This window comes from Homarus americanus, unplaced genomic scaffold (genome assembly GCF_018991925.1).
Source record: "Homarus americanus isolate GMGI-L3 unplaced genomic scaffold, GMGI_Hamer_2.0 scaffold21914, whole genome shotgun sequence".
NCBI classification, from domain to species: domain Eukaryota; kingdom Metazoa; phylum Arthropoda; class Malacostraca; order Decapoda; family Nephropidae; genus Homarus; species Homarus americanus.
Window position 1 is genome coordinate 1533417 of NW_024719665.1, and position 20806 is coordinate 1554222.

A 20806-nucleotide genomic window follows, 5' to 3' on the forward strand; every position below is an offset into this window, starting at 1 on the left:
ATTTTGTCGAGCCTTAGAACCAGATCTCGTTAGATGTGTTGTTGTTTCTGCCAATTAGTGTAGAGAATGGAGGTTCATCACAGTGTTGTGTCTGTGTGTACTATGTGACGCCGTTCTGCTCCCCTGGCGCTTTTGTGTTAATACATTGTGGTTGTGTGTTTGTAGAACTGGTTGGGCTCCTGGCTGGCCCTTGATGTTCTCTGCGTGTTTTATTTCTTGCCTTGTACGTTTGGTTTTATTAAAGACTGCGTTTGAAAGTTTACATTTTATTTACGTGTGTTTTATTGCTTCTCTCTTGCTTGATGTGATCGTGTTTTCTGCCGATTGAAGTTTTAAATATAACTTGTTTGTGTTTTAAAGGTTGTGTTTTTACATTTGGCTTTAGGCTGTAGCTGTACGGTGAGTTATATTAGTTCTTAGATAAGTTTTCTCCGAAAATTCGAAGTGTATAATTATGTGGGGGGATCATGTAGATAATCATATTAACTAAAAAATTAATTATATAATTTTATAATCGTAAACGACTTCCTCAAGACAGAGTATATATATATATATATATATATATATATATATATATATATATATATATTGATAAACTCACACGGGAAAAGGGAAACAACGGAGCATTTATCTTATCCACGTTTTCATTGTGGATCTACATGAAATATATATATATATATATATATATATATATATATATATATATATATATATATATATATATATATATATATATATATATATATATTCCGTGTAAAACATACACCGGAATGGAAAATTTCAATAATAAGTGTGAATAAATTATGAATTCCCAAACATACAGTAGTTGTGTGTATCGTAAGGCATTACACAAGATCTTTGGTGGTAATTGACTTACAGTTATAACTGCTTTGTAAAATTGAATCTGAGAACCAATGTTGTATACAATAAATTCCAGTAAAGTAAATCACTTCGTATATTACTTATAATAATAAGTACAGTCACCCAAAAATGTCCTGTCGCCTCTCATCCTGAACCATGTACCCCGAGTCACGCCCGTATTATTAAACAACATCTTCCCTTGAAGAGGGTTGTCGTGTTTTAACCCGAGTTTTAATCTAAGTGAGTCCTGAGGGACACTACAGTACTTAACGGGATGGTGTGGCGGTAAAAGTAACTAATTCCAATATTATAATCAGACTCTTGAATCCGAAGCATTTGTGAACAGAATAATGTATCAGTGTCTACTGCTTCGGGTTCATGAGTCTGAATCTTGGGGTTTGTAGTTCAGGATGAGAAACGACAGGACTTTTTGGGGGGGACTGTACCTAGAAGTAGTAGTAGAAGGTAAGCATGTTATGATGTGATATAACCCGGAAAGGATTATTTGATGGTGTTGTGATTCATTATTTTGAGTTGTAATTATTATTAAGTGAACAGTGGTTCGAGGGCAGCAACATTGACACCCTCGTCTGGTAGGTATCGGGGCCACAACCTACCACAGGGGCAGTGTTACCCCCCCCCCCCTCTCTCTCTCTCTCTCGTGTGAGTGAGGGAGATGGAGGGAGGGAGGATAAGGTAAAATGGATAGTGGGAGGAATGAGGGATGGCGAGAGGGATAAATGAGGAAGATGGGGACAAGGAAGAGTGAATAAGTATTTTAATGAATGAGGACGGAGGAAGAGCTTGAAAGATGTTTGTCTCGCTATTCTTACAACTCCCATAGGCTAGAATCTTCTTTACACAACGTAGCTAAGTTTTTGAGAGACCTCCTTACTATTATGTGGTAGATGTAATGTAGCAGCTCTTGACTGAGGCGGACTGGAGTCTTCTTGGTGTTTAATCCAGTTTGGGGAGGAATGTCTTGTCTTAATATGAAAATGTAATAACATGATTAGTGTGTGTGTGTGTGTGTGTGTGTGTGTGTGTGTGTGTGTGAGGTGGTGTGTTTGTGTCGTGTGTGTTACAAGGGTCCGCATCAAGGTGGAGTGGTTGCTGTGCCTACCAAGTTTGTTTTATACTTGTGGTACATTGTGGTGGTGGCTGGTACACGTCACCTTGTTTATTTACATTAGGGGTGGTAAGGTGTGTCTGTGGAGGAGAGGGCGGCTGAGGGCGTCACATGGTCAGCTTGGGTCGCATACCGTGTCCTTGGGAGAATAATCCGCCGTAATTTACCAAGTTGTACCCCAAGGCGGATAATGTCATGGTAGGTTAGGTTGTGATTAATAGATGATTGATACGTAAAATATAGAAAGTGAGTCGTGGGCAGGAGTGAAAGTGAGGTAGTTAAGAAGTGACTGTGTGGTAGTAGTCGAGCACAAGTGTGGGTGGTGGTGCGTCCCCGGGCCGGGTGTGTGGCCTGAGTGGCTAGTACCCGCCCTCACTCTCACCCTCGACACGTGTCTTCCCCGCTGTCATAACCAAGTGTTGGAGGTCAAGTGTAAATAGCAACAAATTACCAACACCATGCGTTCATTTGCCGTCCCTCCCTTCCCTCCCTCCCTCCCTCCCTCCCTCCCTCCCTCCACGTACTCAACCTACTGTTTGTCTGTCTCCAAGAATTTGATACGTTCGGTATTTTAAGTGGAATGTTGTCGTCTTGTCATTAGCGTGAAGACGAGGTAGGTGTGTGTGTGTGTGTGTGTGTGTATTTACAGATATAAATAATTAATACAAAAATAGTAGTTCACGTTGTACTTATATGAAGAGCTGGTGGATGTAGACATTAAAACAAAAACATGGCGGGCCCTTTGTTGGTCCAGGTGAACGGTATAGGAAGAGTTGGGCTGTGCTAGAAAGAGACTGGTTAAAGAACAGGTGTGTGGGGGGATGACCGTCGCATGAAAAACTGAACCCTGGTTGAAATATGTATGCTGGTCAGACAGGGGCCGCGCTACTAATGGTTGGGTAAGGGCCCGTTAAGACTGGACTCCAATTACTGTAGGTTGGGGGCCCCCTTTAAGACTGGGGCCCCGTAAAGTCCGTAGCCCCAATCCTAATGAGGGCCTATTAAGGACTGGCCAATCATTTGTGAGCAGTTGGGGGAGGGGAGGGTGGGGGGCCAGGTCACAAAACAAATGAGATAATCCCCAATTATTCTTTCCTCTCAGGGCTCAGTCTCGGTACACTTGTGGCACACATACTTAACATTATTTAGCTTCCCCACCCCTTCCTCTCCTAATTTCTTTCAAATTCTTCTTCCTTCTTCTCCCTCACTTTTTTTTCTTTCTTTCCTCATTTCTTTCACCTTCTCCTTCTCCTCTACCTTCCTCCTCCTCCTCACTTCTTCCCCTTCATCCTCCTCCACCTCCACCTCCCCACCTCCTCCTCCCTGACTTACTGTTTGCGTCGTAACATCACTTTGTTGACCACGTGCTGCGAACTTGGGTAGTATTTGGTTGTTGAGAGAGAGAGAGAGAGAGAGAGAGAGAGAGAGAGAGAGAGAGAGAGAGAGAGACCCTTGGCTGGTGGTAGGGCAGTGTCAGCGGCAGGTTCTTGTGTTGCTGGCGGCGATACTGTTTGTTTTGTGTTGCTTTCACTGTTTAATTTTCGGGGGGGGGGGGCACGGGGAGTACTAGCAATGCCCAGCTGTTGAGAAGTGTTCTATCTATCTATATACTAGTTGTGCTATTATTACGGTACTACTACAGTGATAATAACAATGCCCCGTGGTCTAATGGCGTGTTAGAGGCGCAGTGCGAATACAACACATGAACACTGCGCCTCGATACACAGGAGGCCTTTTAAATTCAGGTACCCATTCACTTCAGGGTCGACTGGTGGTGCCTCGGCGCGATTTACCCTCTCGCCCACCGCACCTCACAGTGATAATAATAATAAAATGATAATAAAATAATAATAATGATAATAAAATAATACTGGCAATAATAATAATAACAATAATAGTAATAATTATAATAATGATAATAAAATAGTAATAATAATATTAATAATAATAATAATAATAATAATAATAGTCGTGCAGCCTCAATTTTAAAGTCGGTCAGCAAGGACAGGGGGAGGGGGGTCAACAACATAATATACAAGTCTTTTGTTTCGTGACTCGGGTAAATGGCTGACTAATAATAATGTCAATGATAAACACAAACAATGTAACCTTAGAAGGATTCTTTTGTTAATTTTACATAAAAGATAAATGACTTGACAGTATAGCCGCCGGCCTCTTAACGTGAGATGACTGTGAGGAGGATGGTGGTGGTGGTGATAGTAGTAAATTATAATATCAGTAATAGTTTAAACCTCATTAAAAACTTCAGTGAAAAAAAAATGGATCTCGGATAACTATTTATGAGGCAGTGGACAGGGTTTATTTTGTGTAAACTATCTCCATTAAAAAAAAAAGTCACGATTCACTCTCTTTTGTTTAGTTCCGAAATTGCAGTGTAGACAAATGAGGATTGAGTTAGGTGTAGTGAACAGCCTGGTGAGAATACAATGCTTTAATTGTTCGGGGTAAAGCAATTAACATCTTCCTGCAGAGTAACTGTATAGAATGTTTAGTTGCCGGTTAATAAAAACTTTAACATACGCTTCCTTATTTCCCCCCTCCTCACCCTCCTTTCCTCCTCACCCTCCTTTCCCTCCTCACCTCTCCTCTCCCCCTCCTCACCCCCCCCTCCTTCCCTCCTCCTCCCTCCTTTCCCCCCTCCTCTCCTCCCTCACCCCCTCCTTTCCCCCTCCCCTCACTCCCTCCTTTCCCCTCCCTCCCTCCCTCCTCTCTCCCCCTCCCTTCCTCCCCTTCTCCCTTCCTCCTCCCCCTTCCCCCATCCTCCTCCCTCCCTCTCTCCTCCCCCTCTCCCCTCCTCCTCCCCTCTCCCTTCCTCCTCCCCCTCTCCTCTCTCCTCCCCTCCCTGCTTCCTCCTTCCCCTCTCCTCTTTCCTTCCTCCTCCTCTCCTTCCTCCCTCTCCTCCCTCCCCGAGATATAGACACTGAGGTTACATAATTCAGTTTCTGGTCAAATGAGCCGTCTAGTGGGCCCATCTACCAACAGGGAGATTAAGTAAATAACCTAGAAACGGCTACTTAGTCTTAGGCTGGTAGGATTTAAGTCAAGTAGCCCATTGAGATGTGGTGGAGGAGGTGTGTGGTGGAGAGGTGTAGATGAGTTGGAGGAGTGGGTGGTGGAGTGGGAGGTGGGCAGGGAGTGAGGGTGTTGGAGGGGAGATAGGAGTGTTGGAGGGTGTTGGAGGGAGTGGGGGTGTTGGAGGGAGTAAAGGAGGTGTTGAGGGAGGTGAGGGGTGTTGAGGGAGTGTGGGGGTGTTAGGAGGAAGTGTGAGGTGTTGAGGGAGTGTGGGGTGTTGGAGAAAAGAGTGTGTGTTGAGGGGAGTGTGAGGGTGTTGGAGGGAGTGTGGGGGTGTTGGAGGGAGTGTGGCAGGGGAGTGTGAGAGTGTTGGAGGTTGCAGGTTGCATGTAAACCTATAGGGTGTAGTGATGTGGTTGGCCGTATGTGGCGTTGAGCGTGTGTGCCTCCACTTCATCAATATCACGCTGGCCTGGTTCTTAGCCCTTCCCCTTCCCTCACCACCTAGCTAACCTTCCCTCGGGATTGAAGGTTAAGGTCCATGTATTATTATTATGTCTAGACGAATATTCTGCCTCTGGTCGTATGCCCTCAGAGTGACTGGAGACCCTTAGCTGCATCAGGGAAGACAAACGTGTGTATTTAGGTCCCTCCTTTACCCTTATGCCAGGCTCAAGATGCCATTTCTACTCGGCAAAAGGAGTTCTTGATGAAGCTGCCGATATTTGAGGTCCTGTCACTCCTCCCCAAGCTTTGAGGAGTCACACACAGTAACAGTAACCGAACACCAACGTAATTATGCGCTGGCACACACACACACCTGTTGATGACGACGCTGCTCTCCGGGATGGTGTTTGTTGCCAGGAGTGTCTGTTGCTTGTGTGTGGTGCTGTCGGTGGTATGGGTTGTGTTGACGGTGGCATGGTTGGGTGGTGTAGATGGTGGCATGGTTGGGTAGTGGTGGTTGGTTGTGGTGGTGGTGTTGCGGCATGGTTGGGTAGTGGTGTGTTGATGGTGGCATTGGGTAGTGGTGTGGTTGGTTGTGTAGATGGTGGCATGGTTGGGTAGTGGTGTTTGGTTGTGTAGACGGTGGCATGGTTGGGTAGTGGTGCAGACGGTCAGGCTGGGTAGTAGTGTGGTTGGTTGTGGTGTAGACGGTGGCATGGTTGGGTAGTGGTGTTGGTTGGGTAGTGGTGTAGACGGTGTCATGGTTGGGTGGTGGTGTAGATGGTGGCATGGTTGGGTAGTGGTGTTGTTGGTTGTGGTGTAGACGGTGGCATGGTTGGGTAGTGGTGTTGGTTGGTGTGGTGTAGACGGTGGCATGGTTGGGTAGTGGTGTGGTTGGTTGTGGTGTAGACGGTGGCATGGTTGGGTAGTGGTGTTGGTTGGTTGTGGTGTAGACGGTAAGCATGGTTGGGTAGTGGTGTTGGTTGGTAGTGTGTAGACGGTGGCATGGTTGGGTAGTGGTGTAGATGGTGGCATGGTTGGGTAGTGGTGTGGTTGGTTGTGGTGTAGACGGTGGCATGGTTGGGTAGTGGTGTAGATGGTGGCATGGTTGGGTAGTGGTGTTGGTTGGTTGTGGTCTAGACGGTGTCATGGTTGGGTAGTGGTGTTGGTTGGTAGTGTGTAGACGGTGGCATGGTTAGTGGTGTAGGTTAAGGTTTTGTGTAGTGTGTGCTTTAGTGCTGTGAGCTCAGTGTGTGTTGTGGATACGTCCGGGAATGGCTCGTGTGTGTATGGGAGGAGGGGGAAGAGGAAGATTACACACACTCCCGGTGTCGCCTGCCTTATATACTGTAAACATCACCACACGATGATTGTTTTTTCTGTCTTGTAGGTTGGAGGGATTGACTGGGTTAAGGTGTTGCTGGGTTGTTTGTGGTGGGTTGCGGTGCTGTGTGTGTGTGTGTGTGTGTGTGTGTGTGTGTGTGTGTGTGTGTGTGTGTGAAGTAGGCCATCCTACCACAAACAAGCAGACTAGCCTAAGATAACCCTGAGCTTGTACCGAGGATTCCCTTATCACCACACGTCAACAAAGAGACATCTGTGTGTGTGTGTTATAAGGGAAAGAGTTGAGTGTTGGTGACAGGTGTAATGTAGGGCAACATGATGTTAGTGGGGAGGGAGAGGATGTTGGTGTTGGCTTCAGCCCAGCCACCTAAAATAAGACTGGCTTCCCCTCCTCCATTTTCACCTTCACACACACACACACACACACACACATCCTGGAGAAGGTAGTATTGTAAATGTTTAAAAGTAAATATGTACTGTATATATGGAAGAGGAGCATTAATGTTTAAATTTATTTGGAATGTTCTTGTGGCTTCAACTAACCATGTGGAGTAAGTATGTAGGTGACCCTCATACTCATCCAGTTCATCAAGTATCTGGGGTGGATTATTTTTCCGGTTGTCAGTGTGTACAGTAAATGACTGTCTGTCTCACCACTTTTAAGTTCTTGATTAAAGCTCCATTTGATTACCCTAATTCTGGGAGGAGGGCGGTGGTGGGCGTGTGTGGGTACTTGCTGGGCCTCTAGGTAGTCAACGGTTCCTCCCAGCGTCAAGCACAGTAGTTTGTAGGTGTTGAGGTTAGATGGCAATATATGGAAGGGGGTCAAGCTGAAGTTACTAGATCATGCACTACAGCACGGATGAACTAGACAGACTCTAAGGTGCAGAGAGTTGACCCATGTCCTATTAAACATAATTCTTCAGACAGTAATCGGTAAAATGATAACCTGACTTCTAACCCTCCAGCACCTCGTATATAACGTATTATGTTTTTGTACTGACAAGTTTTGGTAAACAATCCACTTCCCAATGACATTATTTATGATCAGTAACTTTTGTTCATTGTATATCTTGAGGTTTTGGCTGCTATACTTTTCACTAAACCATTATAATTATTAGTAGTAGTTGTACCGGTGTTATCATTATTACAAGTGGAGTCTTAGGTGATGATCACGTACCTGTAATAAAGAGAGACACACGTAGCTATGTGAAGCAACAACCCGTGAGCAGACAAACAAGTTAAGGGAAAACCAGGTGTGTGTCTTGGCTACATGTCTTACAACACACTGAATATAAGGTGTCAGGGCCACCACCTTCAACATTATGTATTAATTGCCCCAATAATTGAAGAATTCTGGGTTAGGAAACTTAATCTTCCTCTGGTTCATTGTTGCTGTTTTTCTGAATCTTAGAGAGTTCCTGTTACATCAAAGTATATATTTTGGGGTAGATAATTTGTACTCCGTTTAATTTGTGTATATTTTTCAATCGCCGCTTCCAAGACCTTAGGCTAACGTCCACAGGATGGACATTGAGAGATGTACAGTAAATTGTTAAAGTAGATTTTATTTATTAGTTCATGTCGTTGTAAGGTATGAAGAATGTAGGTGTTAGATGTGTGAATCGTTGTGGGAGTGTGGTATAGCGGTGGTGGGCACAGGAGGTGGGTTGGCCCCTCACCCGCCTGCACCACCTTATGTAACACCCCCTGCATTGTTCTTCGCCGCGTGTCTCCCACACATAACATAACACCGGATATTAAGAACTTAACATCTTAACTCTACAGTCACCCAACTAAACTGACTCTGGAGGTGTATGTATATACCGGTATAAATATACCTGTACTGTATATTATAATAATAATGATAATAAGTTTATTGAAAAAGATAAAGTTAGTAGTGGTGAAATTGGGGAGTGAGTCTCTTGATGAACGCTTTCAGTCCCCCATACACACACACGGTATGCCATGGTATACAAACCCAGTTCCCAGAAATATTGTCATCATCAGTATCACACATTTTATATTTTTCAAGAGACTCTGCAACCATTAACATACAGTAATTAGCGGATGTTGCAACGTCTCAAAACTGCTAACTATTTCCTTGCTTGTCGTGAGTAAAATGCATGGCATATTGCTTGTGTTTATCAGTATTTCTGTCTCTGTCACTCTGGCTGTCTTTCCAGTCCGTGAAGCACGCTAGCCCCCGGTAGGGAAACAAGCAAGAATGTTTTGTTGACGGACTTCACTTTCCCGAAAGAACGGTTTTGTCTTTAAAGAGTGACTCACATTTCTCAGAAGCCTGTGTTTATTTTACCACGAGGGAGGGAGGGAGGTATAGGGAAGGCAGGAGCTTTTACTCTACAATACTCTGTGTCGGCTGCTCCCTTAATGTAAACGCATTTAAGCATTTATTTACAGTATATTTATGTAAATTAACTTGTGATTCTTACTAATATACGACTATATTCTGTATACGGTACTGGTATATACTTAGTGTACGGTAAGTAATAGTGTTTTTATTATCTTAAGTTATAAAGTTAAGTCTTATGTGAGATTTTTACAGAGAATATTCTTATTTATGTTAGTATCGAGTTTGTTCTAATTTATATTGAAATAAGTGCAAATTTTATATTTACGTATTCTGATTGTGTAACTAAAATTCATACATACATACAAAAGAATATGTAAAGTTCACTTTTATTTTTATTTCTAAGAGGATGTGAAGCTTTTGTCCTAGTTAGTGTGAGTTGTTTACACCGAGTTATTCCAAAGAGTGTGTCTCGGCTAAGAAATTTCCTCATCTCACATTAACACCAGCGACGACATGTACCGCCCAGATGTAAACATACTTGGGGGCAATAAAGTGTTGAAACTCACCCAAATAATGTTGTTTTAGCGCCGCCCACATAACGAGGAAACGTATAATGAATCCCTGTACATTTGGTGTGTGGAGACTGAAAGACAAGTTAAAGTAATTTGGGGGTAACCTAACCTAGTTCACCTAACGTGATTACTGTTGATAATTTGGCACACAGACAATCGTTCTGGAGGCCCCATTCAGGTGTGTGGTATATGATGATAATCCCAGGTTATCTAATTATCACTACAGGGGTAATAGGCTCCAGGTCACTCAGGTACATGACAGGTAGCTTATAGTCGACTACGTGTTCGTTTTATTTAGGTAAATTTGTTATTGTTATCTACTTTTCCAGTTTGTTGGTCGTATATTTCTGTTGTCATATAATCTACGTTCAGTAATTCTTGGATTGTAAGATACCGGCATACAATATACTTACTGTACCTTGTTTTGATCCTGGGAAAAATTGAGACATTGATGGGAGAGGTGTGTTTGTATATACCCAGATATACACATTCTTGTCAGTCGTTGAACATGTGGAGGTAGAAAAATATTGACATGATTTTGAGCGGTGATGGAGAGTAAACCCCATGATGACTGTGTCGTAAAGTGTCGCGGCTGTGTAGTGATGTTGAAGCTATTTCTTACCAGTCGTCATCACTACAGAAAGAGAGAAATAGTTCTTGACAAAAGTTCTGGAAAAATATGAAGGTTTGCTTTGTATCAGATTACCGTATATGAGTGTTCTTTCCCTTGGGTGTATATATGTAAAGGTAATATGTAATTTTTTGGGTGTAGTCTTGTGTTTCTTGGTGTTTTTATCTCGTCTTTACCATCTTCACAATGTCTGGATGTCTCATATTGTCATTTTTTGTGAAGTTGGTGATGAAGAAACGGTATTATACAATATTTAGTTTTCCCGTGTTAATGAATAATGTTATTAGTTTTTTCACTTGATTGTTCTCCTGTTAGTAATGGTACAAACTAGCATTTGAAATAGCTTAGGTAATATATTTCCTGCTGGGGAAGAATATTGAAGTCTTCGACACAGTTCTGCGGGAATAGCGAAAGCGAAGCGAATGGTAACGATAAACGTGCGTGAATTCAGGTAGAGTTGGGCACTGCACCTTACTTCCGTGTTATTAAAGCGCCGCTGACGTACTCACGTGAATTCTCTTTTACTAGAAACTCTTTGTTTATATTACAGACGTAAATTAGAGCAGGAAGTTACTTCAGACGTGAAATAATACATAATGGGGGTAATTTTAGATGTATATCAGAGTAACGAGTTGCAATTATTTTAGACGTAAATTAGATAAAGAATTACAATCACACTGCGCTAAACTAACACCTGGAATTCTTGTACTGGCTTCAACAGTTACCAGTGTTTGTGTGTGATAGTCTCAAGGAAGGTCCGTTGTCAAATGTACCAAATTAAACTTGCTGTACCTCTGACATTCTTCCATTTCATGGATTGATAAACTTTAATTCTTTCCAGGTGAGTCTTGGTGATCCTGGTGACAGCTGAGTGAGATGAGAAAAAGACCCAAAGCCCTGTACTGAAGGAAAAGAGGAGAGAGACGACTATAAGGCACATGCTAAGTGTTGTGTATGTAGGTTAGGTTAGGTTAGTTAGATCAAACTTGGCTCGTGGATGGGTGCAGGAGACGAGGATGAGGAGGGGATCCTTGAGACACTGTATCTAGACGTAGAGGGGAATGGTTGTTGTCTGCAGATAAGGGTAGGATATGAGGGTTATTGACCTGAGGGGAAAAGAGGGGAGGAGGATAGTGAAGTTGAGGTTCATGATGAGGGGAGATAGACTGTGCAGCTATAGGAGACCAGGGCAGGGTGATCTAAGGATGCTAGTGGTGGCAGTAGGATGGGTCTTAAAGGATATGAATTTTGGCATTGGTGATCTTAAAGAGACGACGATAGGATACTGCTAGGGATGAGGAGTTGGGGTGAGAAGGATGACAGAGAAGGATATTGAGGGTTGAAGGATTATTTTTTGTGGTTAGTTTTTGTAGTGATGTGCCTGGAAGCTGAGGATAGACGGATAATATTGATGATTGGGAACTTAATGATGGGAGAAGGGGGGGATGCTTATGGGGGGGGCAGGTAAGGGAGAGAGGGAAGACTTGTGAGGATAGTTGAGGCTAGAGAGAGAATAGGAGATGGTGGTGACTAGCGAGGATGCTTCCGGAGAGGAGAAGGAAATTGGGTGTTGGTTGGGACGAGGCATGGTCAGTTGTGGATAGGGTGAGCAGGATGAGGTTGGGTGGTTAGATAGGGTGAGGTCGGAGGTGGGGGTGTGGTTAGACAGGTTGATCGGAGGGTGGTGGTTATGGGACAGGAAGCTGAAGATCAAGAGGTCAGCTGGATAGTTAAGGTGGGTGGTGGGTGTTTGCAGAAGACAGCCAGCTGGGTGGTGGGTGGGGTGTATGGTAGAAGACAGGGGCCAGCTGTGGGTGTATGGTAGAAGACAGGGGCCAGCTGGGTGGTGGGTGTATGGTAGAAGACAGGGCCAGCTGGGTGGTGGGTGGGGTGTATGGTAGAGACGGGGCCAGCTGGGTGGGTGTATGGTAGAAGACAGGGCCAGCTGGGTGGTGGGTGTAGAACATGAGCCAGCTGGTGGTGGGTGTATGGTAGAAGACAGGGCCAGCTGGGTGGTGGGTGTATGGTAGAAGACAGGGCCAGCTGGGTGGTGGGTGTATGGTAGAAGACAGGGCCAGCTGGGTGGTGGGTGGGGTGTATGGTAGAAGACAGCCACTGGGTGGTGGTGGGGTGTAGGTGAAGACAGGGGCCAGCTGGGTGGTGGGTGTATGGTAGAAGACGGGCCAGCTGGGTGGTGGGTTGGGGTGTATGGTAGAAGACAGGGCCAGCTGGGTGGTGGTGGGTGTTAGAAGACAGCCAGCCAAGGTGGGTGGGGTGTATGGTAGAAGATGGGGCCAGCTGGGTGGTGGGTGGGGTGTATAGAAGACAGGGGCCAGCTGGGTGGTGGGTGGGTGTATGGTAGAAGACAGGCCAGCTGGGTGGTGGGTGGGGTGTGTATGGTGGTAGGGACAGGGGCCAGCTGGGTGGTGGGTTGGGGTGTATGGTAGAAGACAGGGCCAGCTGGGTGGTGGTTGGGGTGTATGGTAGAAGACAGGGCCAGCTGGGTGGTGGTGTGGTGTATGGTAGAAGACAGGGCCAGCTGGGTGGTGGTGTGGTGATGGTAGAAGACAGGGCCAGCTGGGTGGTGGTTGTGGTGTATGGTAGAAGACAGGGCCAGCTGGGTGGTGGGTGTGGTGTATGGTAGAAGACAGGGGCCAGCTGGGTGGTGGTTGTGGTGTGGTAGAAGACAGGCCAGCTGTGGTGGGTGGGTGCAGAGACAGGGGCCAGCTGGGTTGTGGGTGGGGTGTATGGTAGAAGACAGGGGCCAGCTGGGTGGTGGGTGGGGTATGGTAGAGACAGGGCCAGCTGTGGGGTTGTGTGGGGTGTATGGTAGAAGACAGGGGCTGGGGTGGTGGGTGGGGTGTGGCGAAGACAGGGGTCAGCTGGGTGGTGGGTGTATGGTAGAAGACAGGGCCAGCTGGGTGGTGGGGTGGATGGTAGAAGACAGGCCAGCTGGTGGTGGGTGGGTGTATGGTAGGACAGGGGCCAGCTGGGTGGTGGGTGGGGTGTATGGTAGAAGACAGGGCCAGCTGGGTGGTGGGTGTATGGTAGAAGACAGGGGCCAGCTGGGTGGTGGTGTATGTTAGAAGACAGGGGCCAGCTGGTGGTGGGTGGGGTGTATGGTAGAAGACAGGGGCCAGCTGGGTGGTGGGTGTATGTTAGAAGACAGGGCCAACTGGGTGGTGGGTGGTGGGTGTATGTTAGAAGACGGGGGCCAGCTGTGGGGTTGTGGTGGGGTGTAGTGGTAGAAGACAGGCCAGCTGTGGGGTTGTGTGGGGTGTATGGTAGAAGACAGGGTCAGCTGTGGGGTTGTGTGGGTGTATGGTAGAAAAGGGGCCAGCTGGGTGGTGGGTGGGGTGTATGGTAGAAGACAGGGCCAGCAGTGGGTGGGGGGTGTGGTAGAAGACAGGGGCCAGCTGGGTGGTGGGTGGGGTGTATGGTAGAAGACAGGGGCCAGCTGGGTGGTGGGGTGTATGGTAGAAGACAGGGGCCAGCTGGGTGGTGGGTGGGGTGTGGTGGAGAAGACAGGGGCCAGCTGGGTGGTGGGTGGGGTGTATGGTAGAAGACAGGGGCCAGCTGGGTGGTGGGTGTATGGTAGAAGACAGGGGCCAGCTGGGTGGTGGGTGGGTGGGTAGAAGACAGGGCCAGCTGGGTGGTGGGTGTATGGTAGAAGACAGGGCCAGCTGGGTGGTGGGTGTGTATGGTAGAAGACAGGCCAGCTGGGTGGTGGGTGGGGTGTATGGTAGGAAGACAGGGCCAGCTGGGTGGTGGGTGGGGTGGGTAGAAGACAGGGGCCAGCTGGGTGGTGGGTGGGTGTATGGTAGAAGACAGGGGCCAGCTGGGTGGTGGTGGGGATAGAAGACAGGGGCCAGCTGGGTGGTGGGTGGGTGTATGGTAGAAGACAGGGGTCAGCTGGGTGGTGGGTGTATGGTGAAGACAGGGGCCAGCTGGGTGGTGGGTGGGTGTATGTTAGAAGACAGGGGCCAGCTGGGTGGTGGGTGTATGTTAGAAGACAGGGGCCAGCTGGGTGGTGGGTGGGTGTATGGTAGAAGACAGGGGCCAGCTGGGTGGTGGGTGTACGTAGAAGACAGGGCCAGCTGGGTGGTGGGTGTATGGTAGAAGACAGGGTCAACTGGGTGGTGGTTGTGGTGTATGGTAGAAGACAGAGGCCAGCTGGGTGGTGGGTGGGGTGTATGGTAGAAGACAGGGCCAGCTGGGTGGTGGTTGTGGTGTATGGTAGAAGACAGGCCAGCTGGGTGGTGGTGTGGTGTATGGTAGAAGACAGGCCAGCTGGGTGGTGGTTGTGGTGTATGGTAGAAGACAGCCAGCTGGGTGGTGGTTGTGGTGTATGGTAGAAGACGGGGCTGGGCTGGGTGGTGGGTGGGGTGTATGGTAGAAGACAGGGGCCAGCTGGGTGGTGGTGTGGTGTATGGTAGAAGACAGGGCCAGCTGGGTGGTGGGTGGGGTGTATGTAGAAGACAGGCCAGCTGGGTGGTGGGTGGGTGTATGGTAGAAGACAGGGCCAGCTGGGTGGTGGGTGGTGTATGGTAGAAGACAGGGCCAGCTGGGTGGTGGGTGGGTGATGGTAGAAGACAGGGGCCAGCTGGGTGGGTGGGGGGTGTATGGTAGAAGACAGGGGCCAGCTGTGGGTTGGGTGGGGTAGATGCCATGCCAGAGGAACAACAATAGTCCCGAGTTATGACTGACTGTTATGGTGGAGGAGCACGTCACCCTTAATCACCTTATCACTGACGTATTGTGTGTGTGTGTGTGTGTATTGAGTTAGTATTGATTTGATATTTAAACGCTCTTGTTAGGTGGTTTGGTTTGTGCTCTTAATCCTCGATTAGTGTAAGATTGTTGCAGATTTCCACATATGAAGACTGGTTTAAGGGTGCATATAGTATTGGCGAGCTATGAAGTGGGTTAGGTTAGGTTAGGTTAGGATTTGGAGTTAGGTTAGGTTGTTGGATTAGGTTTCTGAACATCATCTTTCTTACTCTTCAACTTTTCCTCCTCAACTCTTCCCTCCTCTTCCTCTCCCTCTTTCCTCCTCCTCCTCGTCTTGTTTCCATCTTCCAGGGCAAAATAATCTGGCAGGAGTTCAAAATGCATGGATGCTAATCGTGCACCACCACATCCCACGCTCCACCACCACCCTCCCAACTCCACCACCACCACCACTACCTCCCAGCTCACCACCACCACCACCACCACCACCACTACTACCCTCCCAGCTCCACCACCACCTCACCACCACCACCACCACACAACAAAACAACACACCCACCACCTCCCCAACTCCTCCCCAGCTCCACCCACCACTACCTGCCCAGCTCCATCACCACCACCACCACCACCCCACCCACCACCACCACCTCCCCCTCCCCACCTCCCCAGCTCCACCACCTCCCAGCTCCACTACCACAACCTGCCCAGCTCCACAACCACCACCACCACCACCTCCCCCACCTCCCAGCTCCACCACCTCCCCAGCTCCACCACCACCTCCCCAGCTCCACCACCACCACCACCACCACCACCCACCTCCTCCACCACCTCCCCACCTCCCCAGCTCCCACCACCTCCCCAGCTCACCACACTACCTGCCCAGCTCCATCACCACCACCACCACCTCCCCAGCTCCACCACCACCACCTCCCCAGCTCCACCACTACCACCACCTCCCCAGCTCCACCACCACCACTACCTCCCCAGCTCCACCACTACCACCACCTCCCCACTTCTTGCGCCCTTCCGTTCTTCCATGTTTCCTCCACCCGCAGTTAGTTCCTTGAATCAGTCTTGGTCATCGGCTCCTCTCTCTCTCTCTCTCTCTCTCTCTCTCTCTCTCTCTCTCTCTCTCTCTCTCTCTCTCTCTCTCTCTCTCTCTCTCCCTTCTTTGTCGTCCTTTTTCCGTCATTTTCTTTCTCATTTCTAGTTTCCTGGTTTGAGAATACAATATAACGTCAATCCACAGTAGTCAAGACACCGTGGGGAGGGTAGTGTTTTTATGAGTATGCATTACGGTGTTTTAACTTCCCGCTAGTATGTTATCGAGTTAACTTCTTGTGCTCTTGAGACATGATCACTGGTTGACAAGGATTACAAGTACCGATACGGGATAGAGTTGGAGACACAGTGGATGAAGGCACCTGGTTTTATGAGGTATCGTAGATCCTCTGGAGTAGAATGAAACCTAACCTATCCTAACCGATACAACCCAGTGGTAGTGTTTTGTCTTGAGTTCGTATTGTGGTTGGATTCAAGTTCGTAATTTGGTTTGATTCCAGTTTGTATCGTGGTTGGATTCAAGTTCGTAATTTGGTTTGATTCCAGTTTGTATTGTGGTTGGATTCAAGTTCGTATTTGGTTTGGATTCCAGTTCGTATTGCGGTTGGATTCCAGTGGGCATTTTGGTTGGATTCGAGCTCGCATTTTGGTTGGATTTAGTTCTTATTTTCTGTTAACCCCTCGAGTAAGCTCCGCCCACTTTTGGCTTCCTTAGCGACCGATGCAGTCCCTGGAAGCTGATTGGTGGCTGGATGCTAAGGGTTTGACCACGTCACGTCTGAGAATTTACTTCCACTCGTTTCCTTTTAGTTAGTTTTTATGATATAATGAATTTTATTAGAGTGAAAAGGAAAAAAAAAAGACCATAATTTTCCTGCTCTGATTTACGGTATTAAGTCAGCAGCCAATCAGCGACGAGTTGTGTAATGATTGGTTAAGGAAGCTAGAAGTGGACGGAACTTAATGGATTAACAGATAGATAGACAGACAGACAGACAGACAGACAGACAGATAGATACCATCACTATGCGTACGTATTGAAGCTCACCGAGGTCAAAGGTCATACTGGCTAGCGGGCATGGCGAACGGTGTAAACTCCTGTACATCTTCACTACTCACTAAAGACTTATATATTTCAACACGTTTTAAACTTGTAAAAAAAAAATGAATCACCCGAAGAATAGGGACCAAGCAGCTTATTTGACCTGTTTAAACACCCGAACGCTAACCTGCCTTGACTCTTGAGGTAACGTGAGGGTGTTTTAATCATCAGGTAAAATAAATTAAGCTGGGAGTAGTTTGTAAACATAGTGACTGACTGTATGTACCTGCGGTTGATAAATAATACTCTGGCCACTGGAGGTGTTACGGGCTGACAGGGGTGATCAAATACCTTACCTGACTAGTTCCTCCTGACCGCCGTATATGTCAGCCCAAATATTATACCGGCTCTGTGAAGGTTAGGTTAGGTTAGGTTAAGTGTGAAGGATGGACAGACCAGACCAATTTATGTACGGTTTAATTTGTTTTATATTTTTTTTATTTTGTACAGTTTTTATTTACAGACTCGTCTATATGTAGGCCTGTATGTGCAGTCACCCGGCTACTGGATGAACGATTTAACACGAGTTAGTTTAGTGTTTTTTATTTGTAATATTTCCGTGTTTAGTGTATTTATTATTATTATTATTATTATTATTATTATTATTATTATTATTATTATTATTGCCACCACATTATTATTACACCACCACCACTATTATTATTATTATTAAATGACAGACGGATATATCAAATTAAATGATTTTGTGAGTGATTGTATTCATGAGGTAAGAGGCGTTGTGCATGGGCGGTGATGATGGGGGGGGGGGCTGTTTGGCATGGGTCCAACAGGCTCTCCCATGATGACATTGCTTTCCCATGTTAGTGTGTTGTGGGTAAACACACACTGGGCTGGCGTATACGAGGTGCATCAGCTGTGTCTTATACTAGGGTGACCCCCCCCACACACACAAATATAATAATAATAATAATAATAATAATAATAATAATAATAATAATGGTTGCCCCCTCGCATAACGAGGATGGCCGGCCTAAGGGTCACCTAGGCGTGAATTTGTTTAAAATGTAGAAGCTGTCACCAACACAACAACCACACCATAAGTTAACGAGCTGCATGACCCAGTGTCGAGGAATAGTGTGAGAAGACCGGACAACTCACCAACTGCACTGGCTAACCATTACCCCGGAATACGATCCGCAAATATATTAACATCCAGGTCCCCAATTACTGCTGGGTAGACAGAGGCAAATGGCACAAAGAAACTTGCCCATAGTTTCACCCTGCCCGGGGATCGAACCCGGGTCCGCTCGCTTGCGAGGCGAGCACGTTGACCGTTACACCAGAGTTTAATCACACACACACACACACTGACACTTATACCGGTTTGTGTGTGTTGTAGTAGTAGGGTGACCCTCACACACACGCGCACGCACGCACGTGCACACACACACACACGCACGCACACGCACGCACGCACGCACACACACACACACACGCGCGCGCACACACAGTACTGTATACCAGTGTGTGTGTGTGTGTTGTAGTGTGGCTCTCATAGTCACCTTACAGTATAAAGGAAGATCCTGCTGTTAGGTTAGGTAAGGTGAGTGTGCATATTATGTCTTCAGTTACGAGGAAATGTTTATAGTACAAATGAGAATCTGGGACCACCACTACCACACACCACCAACAGTATCGCCGCCGTCATCACCACCACGCCTCAGTATACAAGGAATTGGATTTTTCCCCTTTGTTCACGTACCTAATATTAACGTGGAATTGACCTGAATTATGCTGGGGATTAATTTGTACTTTACGTGGAATGTTTTTTTTTTTTTTTTACTGGATTAGCCCACCAGTGCACAGGTTAATGACCTACATCAGGGCCTGGGGGCGGAAATATAATAATAATAATGATTTAATAAAAATAAAAATAAATATTAAATAAAATAATATAATAGTACTAATAATAAAGGACCATAAATAAATGTACACACACAAAAGATCAATAGTGAGAAACAATATATGTGTTGTGTTGTCAAGTAAGAGAAACAATTAACACCCTGCAATTGTGTGTAAATGAGGCAGAAAGTCAGATCACCAACCTGGGACTTGGTCACATATGGCAGCAGGGTCTACCATTAGACAACACATTATGCTCCCAATATCTTCCCAGGCGGTAGGTTGCTTGGAGTTTACCTGGGAGGTGTTGGCCAGCGACGCCGTCTAGTACACCGCCTCATATGGGAGACACGCTGATTACAACGCACAAAATCAGACTTTTTTATTACTGTTATTAGAGGGTTTAACCTTTTGTTTATTATTAATATTTTTTAGGTGAGTTATATGAAAATGTTGAGGGAAGTGTTGATTGTGACATGTCATAAAGGACCTGCTGGTCCTTACTCCTAGTGTGAAAGTAATCCTTGACGGAGTACAAGGTGGGAGTTGGAATTCATGAGCAGTTTAGTGCAATAAATTATATTAATAAAACTAGCGGCCATGAATCTTTTATGTTCTTAGTAAACAAGATCCATACATACAGTATATATCGTATGTATGTTTTTTATGGTTGACGACAGCAGTGTAAACGGTGGCCTGCCTGCGTGCTGAAACAGATGGATAGGTAGAGAGACATTCTCGGCTGCCGGGTTGAACACCGACTGTGTGGGAAGACTCCTAGAACCATCTACAGGTACACATCACCTCCAGGAAGTTATAATGTTGGGGAGTGTAACATGTGGGGCTTTAGTAGGAGTACAGGTTGTGGGTGTGGGTTAGAAGGTAGGGCGTGGCAGTGTGGGGTGTGGACAGGTGTGCAGCTCAGGTGTCGGGGTGTCGGGTAGCAGGTCCCCCGGGTGAGTGCCTCGCTGCCCGACCCTCCACACAATCGATGCCTTCCACACGTTGCCACCTGGCTGTGGGGTCATGGGCTGTCTAGGCTCACATTACTGCCACTCTGGTATTTTCTAGACTCTGAATCAGTCAGTTCTCTATACGAAGGACAGTTGCTGAAATAATAAGTTTCTTCGTTTATATGATTACCAGAACATGACCCGTCTCTCTAGCCTCCCACCCTCACGAAGATGCTGTCTACACACACACACACACACACACACACACACACACACACACACACACACACACACCCACACACCCACCCACCCACCTCCCCCTCACCGCTCTTCAATTACCCCAGTAATTTGTGTGGAGAATAATTCCCGCTGCTTCTCATCTTCCTGTTGCTGCTGTGGTACCTAAGATGATAAACGTGACGTTAGTGTGGTATTAATCTGGGGAATGAGGATGTGGCTTAGCCTGCTGGAGAAACTGGTGTGACTGGTGGTGTGGTGTAGATCTGAGGGAGAGTAGTGTGTTGACCCTCCGGAGGATAGTGAGGCAACCTAGCACTGGGGTGAGGGAGAGGCGCGACCTAGTACCGTACTGGGTGTTGTCAAAACATTGGGAGGATGGTTGGGTATTGGGAGACAAGAGTAACCCAAGATTGAGTCTTGAAATGATATACGCGCTTCAGGTGGGATAATATAAATGGTGGAGTATTTGAGTAATGGCTCGTGAAGGAGAGGAATGCGGGAGAGAAGGCAAAGCGGATGCATAC

The 20806-nt window shown here is 46.6% G+C and overlaps 1 long non-coding RNA gene across 1 annotated transcript in view; it reads left to right on the forward strand.

Annotated features, from left to right (window-relative positions):
- Positions 1–11208, forward strand: part of LOC121860207 — a 46894-nt gene extending 35686 nt beyond the window's left edge. Inside the window, exon 3 of the long non-coding RNA XR_006087838.1 lies at positions 11173–11208. This is a non-coding gene — a long non-coding RNA (uncharacterized LOC121860207). The remainder of the gene's footprint in view (positions 1–11172) is intronic.
- The last annotated feature ends 9598 nt before the right edge of the window (positions 11209–20806 follow it).